Source organism: Anas platyrhynchos, chromosome 2 (genome assembly GCF_047663525.1).
Source record: "Anas platyrhynchos isolate ZD024472 breed Pekin duck chromosome 2, IASCAAS_PekinDuck_T2T, whole genome shotgun sequence".
In the NCBI taxonomy this organism is placed as follows: Eukaryota; Metazoa; Chordata; class Aves; order Anseriformes; family Anatidae; genus Anas; species Anas platyrhynchos.
The window spans coordinates 35313053-35325549 of NC_092588.1; the positions used below are offsets into that span (position 1 = coordinate 35313053).

The window sequence follows — 12497 nt, forward strand, 5'->3', positions numbered from 1 at the left end:
ATATGCTCTTAACTTTCTTCAGCTGCAATGTTATCAAAATGAATTATCAAAAAAATATGGAAATGGATACAATAGAGGTGATAGTAAAGCTTAAGTATACTTCTACCTGATTTCTAAATTTAAAACATCAGTTTAGTATTTAAATATGGGCACGTTATTATGCAAATCTCATCCTGACCAGAATGCACAGTATTATGATACAATTACAAGGGCAAAGGGGCATGACCTTTCTCTCTTTTTCCATGGTTCAACATAAAGATGTTTCTATGAAAACCAAAGGAATTTAAAGAGAGTAAAATCTCATAAAATTTCACAATCCAAGGCAAAACAGTTTTTCATGACTCATGCCTTTCTGCCTGAGCCTTTCCTGTGTTTGCTTTCATTATGTCACAAAACTCTCTTAACTATGACTGTCCTGTAGCAAATTAGATATGCACAGCTGGTCTCAGAATTTATGACATATCTACGTCTCAGTCACATCATGAGGTGAGATCAACTAATCACACATTTAATACCATCATATTGAAAATTCTGATTTATTGAAAGCAAAGCATTTCCCAGGTTCCCGTGAGGTTTGATAAGAAAAATTATCAGCATAGAACTTCCATTCAAAAAACAAAGAAAAGCATCTCCAGGTAGTCAAAATAGAGGGGAAGTACCCATGCATAAAAAGAATATGTACTTAATAGTTGTTTTCTAATTCATATTGAGTAATCAAGACATCTTGTAAGGAACACAACTGGTGATATATTGCAAAATATGCGGTTTCAGCTGAACAGAATTATTCTTTCTAAAATCGCACTAAAGATTGCAACAGTAAAAGCTTATTTCCATAACATTTTTATTCATCACTATTTGGTATACCTTAACTATATGAATTTTGCTTTTATTACTGTAGGTTTAACCATTAACTCCACATTACTAATTCTGAGTTCAGATGACTTCCTTATATTGATTTTTGTTTTAAATACAGTGAACTGCTTAAGGATTGCAATTAGTATTTTAAGACCTGATCAACCCATAAGAAATATGTCAAGAGTTAACAGAATACTGTCAAAAATTCCACGACTATAAAGGAGATAGACGATAAAGTAGATTACGTTGAAAAAGACCCATTTTGTCTAACTGTTCCATCCCTCACAGCTATTTGTATGTTTTAAGAACTTGAGTTTTTTTTATTTAGGCCAGACACTACACTAACGTCCATACGGTATAATCAGCAAGTTGCACCAATCTGAATCATTCAAGAGAACTTTAATGTGTTATAAAATCTATTTTCTTCAATCCCCAAAGCTGTATGGGCACTTAGAGAGCAGATAAATATTTTCTTAGAGGTAGCAAAAAAAAATGTAATTCAAAATTCTCTTTATATCAGCCCTGAAAACTTGATTCCCATCAACAAGCTCTCCATCACATTTGGCTTATTTTGCACAACCACGGTCAATTCATTTTACAACCACAATGCTTTCTCCAAACATACAAACTTCTCAGCAAGTTCCTATAATTTTAATACAGTTCATTTTGTTTTGATTTGAGTTTATTTCCTCAAATTACAGCCCTTTTCATGTGCTTTCACAGAGGATGATGCTCTGTGAATTGGTCTTTGAAACCTGGGAGTAAACCCAGAAAAGAAGCAGGTTCATTGCAGAGCATAAAACGGATGCTAGAATTTAAACTATGAATAAATAGGAGCAATTTTTCCCTGTGCTGACTTACTGATTAAGTATATTTATTTTCATGTATGGCAAAGGAAACTACAAAAGGTAACCATGTCATTTGCAAGACTCTCTACAAAAAAAAAAAAAAAAAAAAAGACAAATGCTTTCACTACTCAACTGCCTATCTTGCTAATCAAAGATCATTACTGGAAGTACTGAATGGCAAATTGGAGAAAAAATGCATGCACAACTATGTGCTCCACTCAAAAAGATCTATTAGCTTCTCTGACTGTTACATGACTGTTACATGTAAACACATAAAGTGAGAAACATCCAAAGTTTTTACTCTGAATTTAGAGGATAGAATAAGCTTGGTAATTCAACTTACCAGAATGCCTCAAGTTTCCTGTCTGCTAAATTGCAAGCACTACCTTGATAGCAAAAAAAATATATTTCTCAGATAAAAGAGTAGATGTATAGCAGTATCTGAGGGCATCTTACCAAAATAAGATTTTAAAAACTTAGAAATCTTATCTCTGCAATCATGTAACCAAACCTGAAAAACCTTTTCCTCTCTCTCTTTGATGTGGAATCAATAGAAAATAAAAAGGATAGGAGGTAGGATTTACCATACTGCCAGTCATAAAGATTTTTATGTCATGGCTTAAGCCCCATTAATATTAACAGAACTCTTAATTACTGGTAAAACAACTCAACTAGCAGAGACCAGACTAAATTAAGCCATAAAAGGTAGGTTTAAAAAAGCTGCCCATTTTTTCCCCAAGATTTTACTGTGTTAGTGTATGCCCACTCTTACAAATTTTCTTTTGTAGTTGCCAAACTAACAAAATGTGATTGCTGAAATTGAGGAACAGCACTCCTCCTGTGTGCAGCAGACAGAAAATCGTAAGAGTGAGTTGATTTTTTGGGTGCATGTGGAATAATACAGGCTCCAGTTTTCATACTGTGGTTCTTCAAGTAAAAACCTGGAATGACTGTAAAAAATAATATAATCTGAGGATGAAAGACAGAATTAATCTCATTGTATATACTACCACAATATCAAAAAGGGAAACAGTTTAATCCAGAATCGTGGAGAAAGCAACTAGAGAAATTGATATTCCTAATTATCATACAAGAGTATTTAGGATTTCTATTATTCTCTTAACTCTTAGCACACTTGACTTTTTGGTAGTCATATAGGTTACTGTCAGTTACACTATTTTCAAGCAGTACAGTGACAACTTCAAAAAACATTAATTTCTATAAAATAACAGTAACAATGTTTGCTGTCTCTGATACCTATAATTACTAATATCTTGAGATCAGAGTTTTGCAAACAGCACTCTTTCCACTTTATTTTGTATATCTGTCAACAAATAATTGGTTATGCTCTCTGTACCTGGTATAGTTATTTCCATTGTTTCTATGTGGCTTTTATGCAATAGAAAAGAGAAATACTTTTAATATATTCTAAATAGGAAAATAAATATAATTATATTATATTTATATAATATATTTATATTATTTATAATTTATATATTATAAATATCACAGAATGCTAGAGACAAAGGGTCAGCATATTCCACGAGAAGGGGCCGTTTCTCATAACAACTTAATCCAAATCACCAAAAAACTCTAATACCAGAGAAACTGGCGTACCCAGTTTGTTCAAGCTTGAATCCAATAGCTTTGTATGAATATAAGTTATTAGGAACAAATGTTTCTGACTTCCTTCAATTTAAAGTATTTAAAGCCAGACTCTACGTGATGCTGAATGTAGAGAATGGAAGTTTTAGGGCTGCTTCATCATTGCTCTGCCTAAAGCCACTGACTGAGCAGTGGATAAGAAGGGGACTGTTGAAAAAGTTCTTCTCCCTTTGTTGGGGAAAGTCTTCTGATGTCAAAGGCAAATCCTTCAGAAATAAAGGAGTGTACTTTACCCTTTCTCTCAGAGCAGCTGTTTCTCACAGACAACATTTGCTATAGTTTTATATCATACTGTGATTGACAACTACACAATAGTCCCACCATTTTCACTTCTTGCAATGAAAAAGTGCAGTACTCTGATTAAAGGGGTGAGAGCTTTGCTTGCCACCATCAGCTTAGGTTCACAGGCATGGTTTACAGTGGGAATTAGTTAGCTATCTGTCTGCCAATTTTATGTCTGTAAAAATCCTCCCTTTGGTAATTAATTAAGGGTGTTGAATTTTGATCAGGCTTCACAAGGACATAGCCCACTTGGCTGTCCAGTGAATTACACAGACAGATTCAGGGCACTTGTTTCTACTTTTGAATGTAATGACTCTCTGTGCTATGAGGGTGCTGGAACAACAAAGTAATTGGTCTGAACATGCTTTCACAGTCCTTCAGAAATGCTCCACAGCCACAACTACTGCCACCTCCGATCAGCAGCAAATCTGGAGTGGGGCTGTTCATGCTGCCACAGCCAGTCTTAACTGAAACACTTTCATCTTGTCAATAGCATAGTTTTTGAAAATAAATGGAAAAACAAGGTACCTTCTGATTGCAAGAAAGTTCTGGCACAATAGGATTAAAGGAAACACATCTACAAGCCAATGTAATATAATAATGCAACTTTATATTTATACTTTAGTATTATCACGCCTGCATTAAGCAGATTCCCCAAAAGCATATCACAGTGTATTAACCCTGCAACTTACATGTTTTGTTTGTTTGGTTTTTGTACCTAAAATATTAGACTGGTTGATTATCATGCCTTTAAAAAACAAACAAACAAAAAAGCCAAAAAAAATCAAAAAATAGCAACAAACATGGTTTATTAAATTGACCATACAAGTACAGAACTCTTATTTGTTCTTTCACAGATATCTTAGATTTCTGTTTCCAATCTTCCACCCCTATGGTAATTTTGAAACAGCAGAACAGTAAGAATGGAGAAGTGAAAGTGATCATTAAAGCACATTCTTTGATGAAAATGCCACCTCTCAAATGTATCTGAACCATGTTATAATGATTTATTTTTTTTTCCAGCTTGTAAAGGGTATCTTCCACAATAAAGACCTTCTGCCTGGGACATCCTGCTTAATTTCTAGTTTATCAGGAATTAACTTTCTTTCAAAAACAAAAGAAAACATAAAACACATTGTTAATAATTCTATGAACCTTAAAAATGCCTAGCTCTTTCATATGCAGTTCTTAGCAGAACAGTTTCACTTGCTGCTGCTCCCCTGTAACAAATACAACTAATGAAGTACCTAATGAAGTACAGAATGTCTCTCCACTCTGTGGTATTATTCCTCTTTGGAAAGTGATTTTAAGACTTTGATGTTCAAAGTTCAATAACATAAAATTCATTTTCAAAACAGTAGGTACTGTGTGAGTTCGGGTCTTTTTGAAATGGCAAGTCTTAAATTACCTTCCTGTTGCATTGTTCCTGAGAAGCTTTATACTAGTTCAAATTCTTGCAATATCTTCATATTCTATACAAACCTGAAACTATAGAACAGGTATTCCAATGAGAATAAAAGTTGTGAAACTTCAGAGACATCTACCATTTTTATTTTTATTTGTGCTCCTTAAATAACTACAGGAAGAAATAACATAATAAAAATAAGCTGTTTGTTGTTTTTTTTTGTTTGTTTGCTTGTTTGCTTTTTTAAAGACACATATTTTCCAAATGCACAATGCATTCCTAGTCAGAAGAAAATAAAATGTTACTACTTTAATTTATGTTAGAATACCATCATTCTGCCCAGTGGGAGTTACAAATACGTTATGCATTTTCCTAAACATCCAGAAGATGGCCACAGAGCTCCCAACAGCCAGTTTTCCTACATAGCAAACAAAGCATTCTGGTTTTGACATACAGAGTTTGGAACTAAGACCTCCTAAGGCAATCCTGACTAACTTTAGAAAATTCGTTCTTATGATTGGTTTAGGCCAGGGAACTTGTGGATAGCTGGACTGTCAAACTCATAGCGCATTACAGGTTCTGTAACAAACTCCATTATTATTCTACCATTATTAATACTGCAGCTTTGAGCATGAACACAGGAATACATATCACTGTATATCAACTGACCAGCACTTAACTCCCATTCACAGCAAATCGGGAGAAGCATATGTTCCCTTGCTGGTGGGTCAAGTCATCTCAGCTGTACTTACGTTTCCCACAGCAAAACTTCATGCGCCAGACAGTTGCCATACTGCTGTTGGCAGGATAGCAGATTACTCAATTACTGCTCCTGTGCCTTTTTGCATCAAGTAGTTAATGTATATTGAGATTTCCTATTTCACAGCATCCTTGGATTAAAAAGGACAGAAAATGGTTGCTCTGGTTGCAGCAAACAAAACATTTCCCCCCTGATTTGGAAAACGTACACAGGAACCAAACCAGCTCAGACTCTTCTATGTAGGAATATTGTAATAGATATAGATTTGCCATTGACTGACATAATTGACATTCTTATATTATTTACATACACTGAGTCATTTTACAACTTTCAAAATAAGCCCTATTTCCTCCAGTAATAATTCAGTAATTTTTTATTGCCAGTGATGCCACATATCACTATATTATTAAGCAATTATTCATAAAATTATCAATATATTATCAAGAAACTATGCATAAAATTTATGTCAGTGTATCCATATTGAGTGAGGACAAAATGCCTTTCAACATCTAGCCATACATGAAAAAGGAAAACAGTGTCATCTACACGGCACCAAATACTAGCAAAGCAACACACTATACATTAGTACAGTCGTCATCTAGGAAAGATGGATTTAAACTCTCTTCCCAATGGCAACTTATATAATAATAATAATAATAAAATCCCCAGGAAAAGAATTTGTGCTCCAGGCATGCAGCATTGTTATATCCAAATTCCTGAATGGCTCCAACGGAGAATACAAATTTCAGGATTAGAGAGCAACAAATCAGTAAATGAATCCGTAAAACAAACAAAATACAAAGAAAGTATCAAATATTATGTCCCAGACACTTTTCTAAACCAAGGTCACATCAGAAGAGAATAATCAGAGAAAGGTGTATACTGCAGTAGGTTAGTTAAAGTGAGTAGCCCAAAACAGTCAGTAGCCAAGGACAGAGCCCACCTTCCCACTACCCCATGAATGCCAACCACTTTTATCTAAGGATTAGAAAGTAGCACATCTGAAATGGCAGTCACACAAGTCCCAGTTCCACAATAGCATTAGGGATTGTTTTTTTTACCAAGTCAAATAATGTTGCAGAAAAGGCACTATAACTCAGGAAGAGACTCTATTCCTGAAGCTTATAGCACATTGGATCAGAATGGCAAATACCTCAACAAAGGTAATAAAAAATTTAACATCTGTAGGAAAAAAAGATAACTGAAGTCATGGTGATCTCCATGCCACATAAGCCCTATTTTATAAGTGAAGAGAAATAATTATGTTCACATTCTTCCTGTTTCAATCTCAAAAAATATCATTGTTTTCTATTATTATTCATAGATCACACTAAAAGCAAAAGGATTTTATAAGCAAAAGAAGTATTGGATAACAGCTGCAGTACTGAGATAAAATTATCTTCCTTAAAGGTTTGATTGAGCTTATCTAAAAATGTCGATCTCAAAATAAATCACAAACATTGATCTCACACAAGGATAACATGATTTTAAAGTTCAGCCTGAACAGAAGAAAGAAAAAAGCCTCAACAGAATACTGACTAGTTTTTTTGGTTCAATTAAGAGAACATATTTACAGCTAGATTCTCAACTGACTGGTTAAGTTATTTTATAGACTAAAGTGTATTTCAGACCAACAGCTATGCATGACTGAAAAATAAATAAATAAATAAAGTATTAAGTCTTAAAACAATGCCACCTGTAAGATGTGACTGATAAAAGTCTAGTAAGATGACATGCAAGCTGCATTCATAGTTGTATCATCGTCAGAAATATCTCGTTTCAATGGGAAACTTTAGAGGTCTCTGATACATGTTACTGGCATTCCATTAAAGTACATCTTCCATAAGTAGTCTGTAAATCATTAATAACTTTCTATAGTGTAGAATCTTACTAGTAAAAACCCATCCTAATGTGTTTCAGAGACTGCTAAACACACTGAAATAGTTCATGGTGTATATCCATCTTCTCACATCCCACGTACTCACAGGTTCATCCATAAACAGAACATATTTTAGTAGTTTGCTAACATATTCTGATCATTTTTTTGAACTAGTTGTACTGTTATTATGAGAGTTTTACTCTTGTTGCTTATCCTCCTCCCCATAAGATCACACTTGTCTTTCTTAGGCTATATATAAAAAGCAGCTGATTCTCTAACATTATAAGAAGTAACCGTCTGAGATACTCTGGAGGGATTCAGAGCTCTTTCATTCTTGGAGATATTCAAAAGACACCTATATGTGGTCCTGGTAAACTAGCTCTAGGCAGGCCTGCTTGAGCAGGGGCTTGGACCAGATGACCTCCAGAGGTCCCTTCCAACCTCAACCATTCAGTGATTCTACAATTCTTTATAGTCCTCTTGCAACAATATTTCCTACTAGATTGTTGGAGGCTTTCTAATGTATTGATGCATTGTTGATTACTCCTCTTCCAAACTAAGAAATACAGAACAGACTACTTTTTTTTTCTATTGGCTATAGCTAGGTACCATTATTTTGGGGGTTCCCTCAGACTGAGTTGGATGGATTCCCAAATAGCTTTGGTTAATGTTAACTTACTACCCTTCTTCTGACCTTAGAACACCTATTGAATTCAAAGCACATTTGTTTCTTCCCTCCTCATTTGTGGTATACACCTGGATTCAACAAGAATCCAAACATTACTAACAAACCATTGGTTAACTCTGTTAAAAGTCTATGTGTAACTATGAAAACATACCCATCCCACAGTAGAATCCATTAAATGTCATGTAATGCTGTTACCGTGTGTAAATGGAAATGTCCAATATGCACTCAAGTCCTTAGTTGTTCATATACAAGATGCAAAGGTACTCACAAAGCAGTCAGACTTCATGCCTGCTTTGAAGTAAACTCTTGCTGATTTAGTCCTTATTTCCCCCCACTCATAACATTCATTATTCACTGTATTCCATCTCTTGTTATGCATCTTTCTAACCTTAGAGTGGGGATTAAGAGGTCTATTTATGAGAAAGATCCTCAGCTATGCAGGAGATTTTAACTCTTTTTAAAAAGAAAACAGGCCAGAGTTGGAAATAGAAGAGCATACACGTGAAACGGCATGACACTTCGTATTTAGGATCAGCAAAGGAAGAAGTATGGCAATAAAGAGTGGCCTCTCAATCAAAGAAAAAGAAACATGCATAAGGAAAATGCAGCATATTCCTGTCGTTTCATAAACCAAAGTGTCTCCAAAATAATTGACTTGATAGTTCAAAATACACTTCAATGACACATAGGTGATTGGAGAAGCAAATGAAACCCATGTTCTTGACATGGGTTGACCTCTAGAAAATGGTATACTTGAGTCACCAAGCTCCAATACACTTGCCATAATATTGCCATTATTATGGCAATATTATTCTGAGGTCTCTCAATACTCAAGATATCTTTAGCATTGAGTGTGAAGTTTCTATTGTTTTCTTGGATCTACCAGAGTACAGAATTGCTTACATGCTGTCTTGATGGTACTTGGGAAGATGATTCCAAAAATTTCAAATGACCAACTTTATATGGCATTCTTCCCTGTTAAAATACTGGAAAATGAAATGTGTTGTAAAGAGCCATGGACAGTATATTGGGATCCATTTGTTGTGCCCACTGCCTGTCACATACTGCTTGGAAACATGATTAGCATCAAATGTAGCACTGGACTTATAGACCTGACATGCCTGTAGAATCAAAAGCAATGACTTATATGCCAAAAGCAAGTAGTAACACAGACAAAGATAGTTGGGGGACCCTGTCATGGTTTTTGTAAAATTCACCATAAGGAATCATTGGATCTAGCACAGAATGAATTTCTCATGTCTGACTTTCAAAGCCCTGGACTTTGTCCCTTTGTTGAATCCCTCCACAATATTTGCTATGTGCAAACTCTATTCCCTCTGGAATAATAAGACTAGATTTTATTTTCAAAATTATACCTCTTATTTTTTTCCAAACTTTTCATATATTTCAGTTTGAATTTTTATTTTATTTTTATTTTATATCATCCTAATATGGAAGAAATCACAGCAGAGAACAGATTTATTTCCTGAAATTATCTGAAAAGAAGTACAAAGATTGGAAACAGGGACATACAATTTAGAATTAATCTGACACAAATGTTTAAATAATACAACCAAAAAGGCTAAAGTGAAAATGAGTAACAACTATCAAAGAAGAAAAATAAAGTCACAAGAAAAGATACTATAAACACACTAGGAGAGGAGAATAAAGTAAAATACAGAACTACTGTGTCATAGAGAAGGGAAACAAACAATGGATGATACAAGGAAATCTCAATGTTCAATAGCTTTACTGCACTTCTTCATTCTCTACAAAAAACAAAAAAAAAAAAAGATTAATTGATTAGTTGTGGCCAGATGCTTAATGCTAGTGATTTTGAGATGGGAAAATTACAACCCAGATGAGAGAAAGTTGAAAGATATTCTGATCACTTAGATACACTCACGTTGACAGAATCTTCTGAAATTCACTCTAAAGCACCTAACAAACTAGTTGAAGAAACCTTGGAACCATTAACAACTGTCTATAATGAATAGAGGACAGAAAAGTGCAAATACCCTATCCTTCTTTAGAAAAGAAAATGAGAGGACATGGGGAATTACTAACCAGGCAGCTGAAATCTGACAGCAGCAAAAATATTTTACAAAATTGTTAAATAAATTGTTTATAGATATCTAATGGATAGGAAAGATGATAAGAACCAGCTGATGCGAAGTTACCAAGAATAAATCATATGATATTAGTCTAATTGTTTTCTCAGCTCGGAAACTTGCTTAGAGGATAAGAGGAAGAAGTAGATGTAAAATACTTAAGTTATTATAAGACTTTGTCTACTGTCCTAGGTGATAGTCAATTTAGAGAAATACATTCTAGGTGAAATCATTGCTAGGTAGATAAACATCTGGTGGGAAAAATGCACTTACTGAGTAGCTTTCAAGGGCTGGTTGTCAGATCTTAAATGGAATCATGAAGAGGTCTGACAATATTTCCATTAATTATCTGGATGAAGAAATAGAAAGCACATTCATGAAAGTGAATGTTACATCACATTGCAAGTGAATTAAAAGACCCTGGAGGATAGGAGCAAAATTCTGTATTATCTAGACAAACCACCAGAAAACATCAAGTATTAGCAAGAAATACAAAAGAATGAATCATTTGTGACATAAAAAAAACCTGACTCCAACTACATTGACCTACATATTCACGTTCAGTCCAAGCATAGGACTCAGAATCACAGAATTATCTAGGTTGGAAGAGACCACAAGATCATCGAGTCCAGTCTCTGACCTAACCCTAACAAGTCCTCCACTAAACCATATAGCTAAGTTCAACATCTGAACATTTTTTAAAGACCTCCAGGAATGGTGACTCAACCACTTCCCAGGGCAGCCCACTCCAATGCCTAACAACCCTCTCAGTAAAGAAGTTCTTCCTAATATCCAACCTAAAACACCCCTGGAGCAACTTTAGTCCATTTCCCCACATCCTGTCACCAGGCACATGGGAGAATAGACCAGCCCCCACCTCGGTACAGCCTCCTTTAAGGTACTTAAAAGAGCAATAAGGTCGCCCCTGAGCCTCCTTTTCTCCAGGCTGAACTTCTCCAGGCGGAAGAGCTGCAGTGGTTTTGCACTCCAATTAGAAAACTCTTTGGCAAAAAGAGGCACAGAATGCTGCAAACTGTATTTTAAGTATAAGAATGTGGGAGCTCAGTGGAACCTACACAATATTCACAAGGACAGAAAAGACGTAGGACTGAAGAGTGGATTTAGGCCTTTGTTACTGACCACTTGCCTCTGATTACTTTGTATTTCCAGACAGTGAATAAATAACTCTCCCTGAAACTGAAAAAGAAAAAAAAGGAAAAAAAAAAACAACACACGTTGCTTCTGAATCTGTGTTAAGCCTGGTTACAAGAAGAAAGGCTTGAAAATGATAGACTCACACATGTCACAGTAATACTGTCAGGCAATGCTGGGGCTGCAAACCAGAGATCCAGTCAGGAGTTGTTTCAGCTCCTTAGAGGAGAAAACGCAGATAGACCAGTGTATGAGAAATGTATTTGAAAAGAGACCTGTACTATACTACTATAAGTAATACAAAAATTTCTCAGAGTATAATTCATGTGATCAACCTAAAACATTTGAGAGAGAGGGAATTTGGGCAAACTAATTTTGTGTTTTTGACCCAACTCAGAAAAACATCAAATCTCAAAGTACTTAACAAAACAGATTTTCCATTCTTCGTTCAGCTTTTTTTCTGGTATCACCATCTGAAATTTCTTCATTGAATCAAGAAGTGACAGGGATAAAATTTAATGAGAGGATAAATTAAATATTTGTCATTCAAATGTCTCCCATATCCTGGCTCACAGACCACATCATATTCAGTTTTCATGTTCCATGGCTGAGTACTTTTCACACTTTGATAGTTGTTAGTAATGTTTGTTCTCATCAACATACTTCAGACTAACAACATACCTCAGAGCTATTCCTTACGTGAGAATGCTATTTTTAAACGCTGCTCCTGTTTCACTATGTCTCTTAAGGGATAAGCCTTGAGATTCTTTTTTATAATTGGTTACCAAATTTCAGAGTATTTATTTAACATGTTTGGAATTATCTGAATGGCTTTTGAAAACTGTAAGGAAT

General features: G+C 34.9%; 1 protein-coding gene across 7 annotated transcripts in view; it reads right to left on the reverse strand.

Annotated features, from left to right (window-relative positions):
- Nucleotides 1-12497, reverse strand: part of C2H8orf34 (chromosome 2 C8orf34 homolog) — a 186855-nt gene that overhangs the window by 128020 nt on the left and 46338 nt on the right. The gene's annotated exons all lie outside the window — the stretch shown is intronic.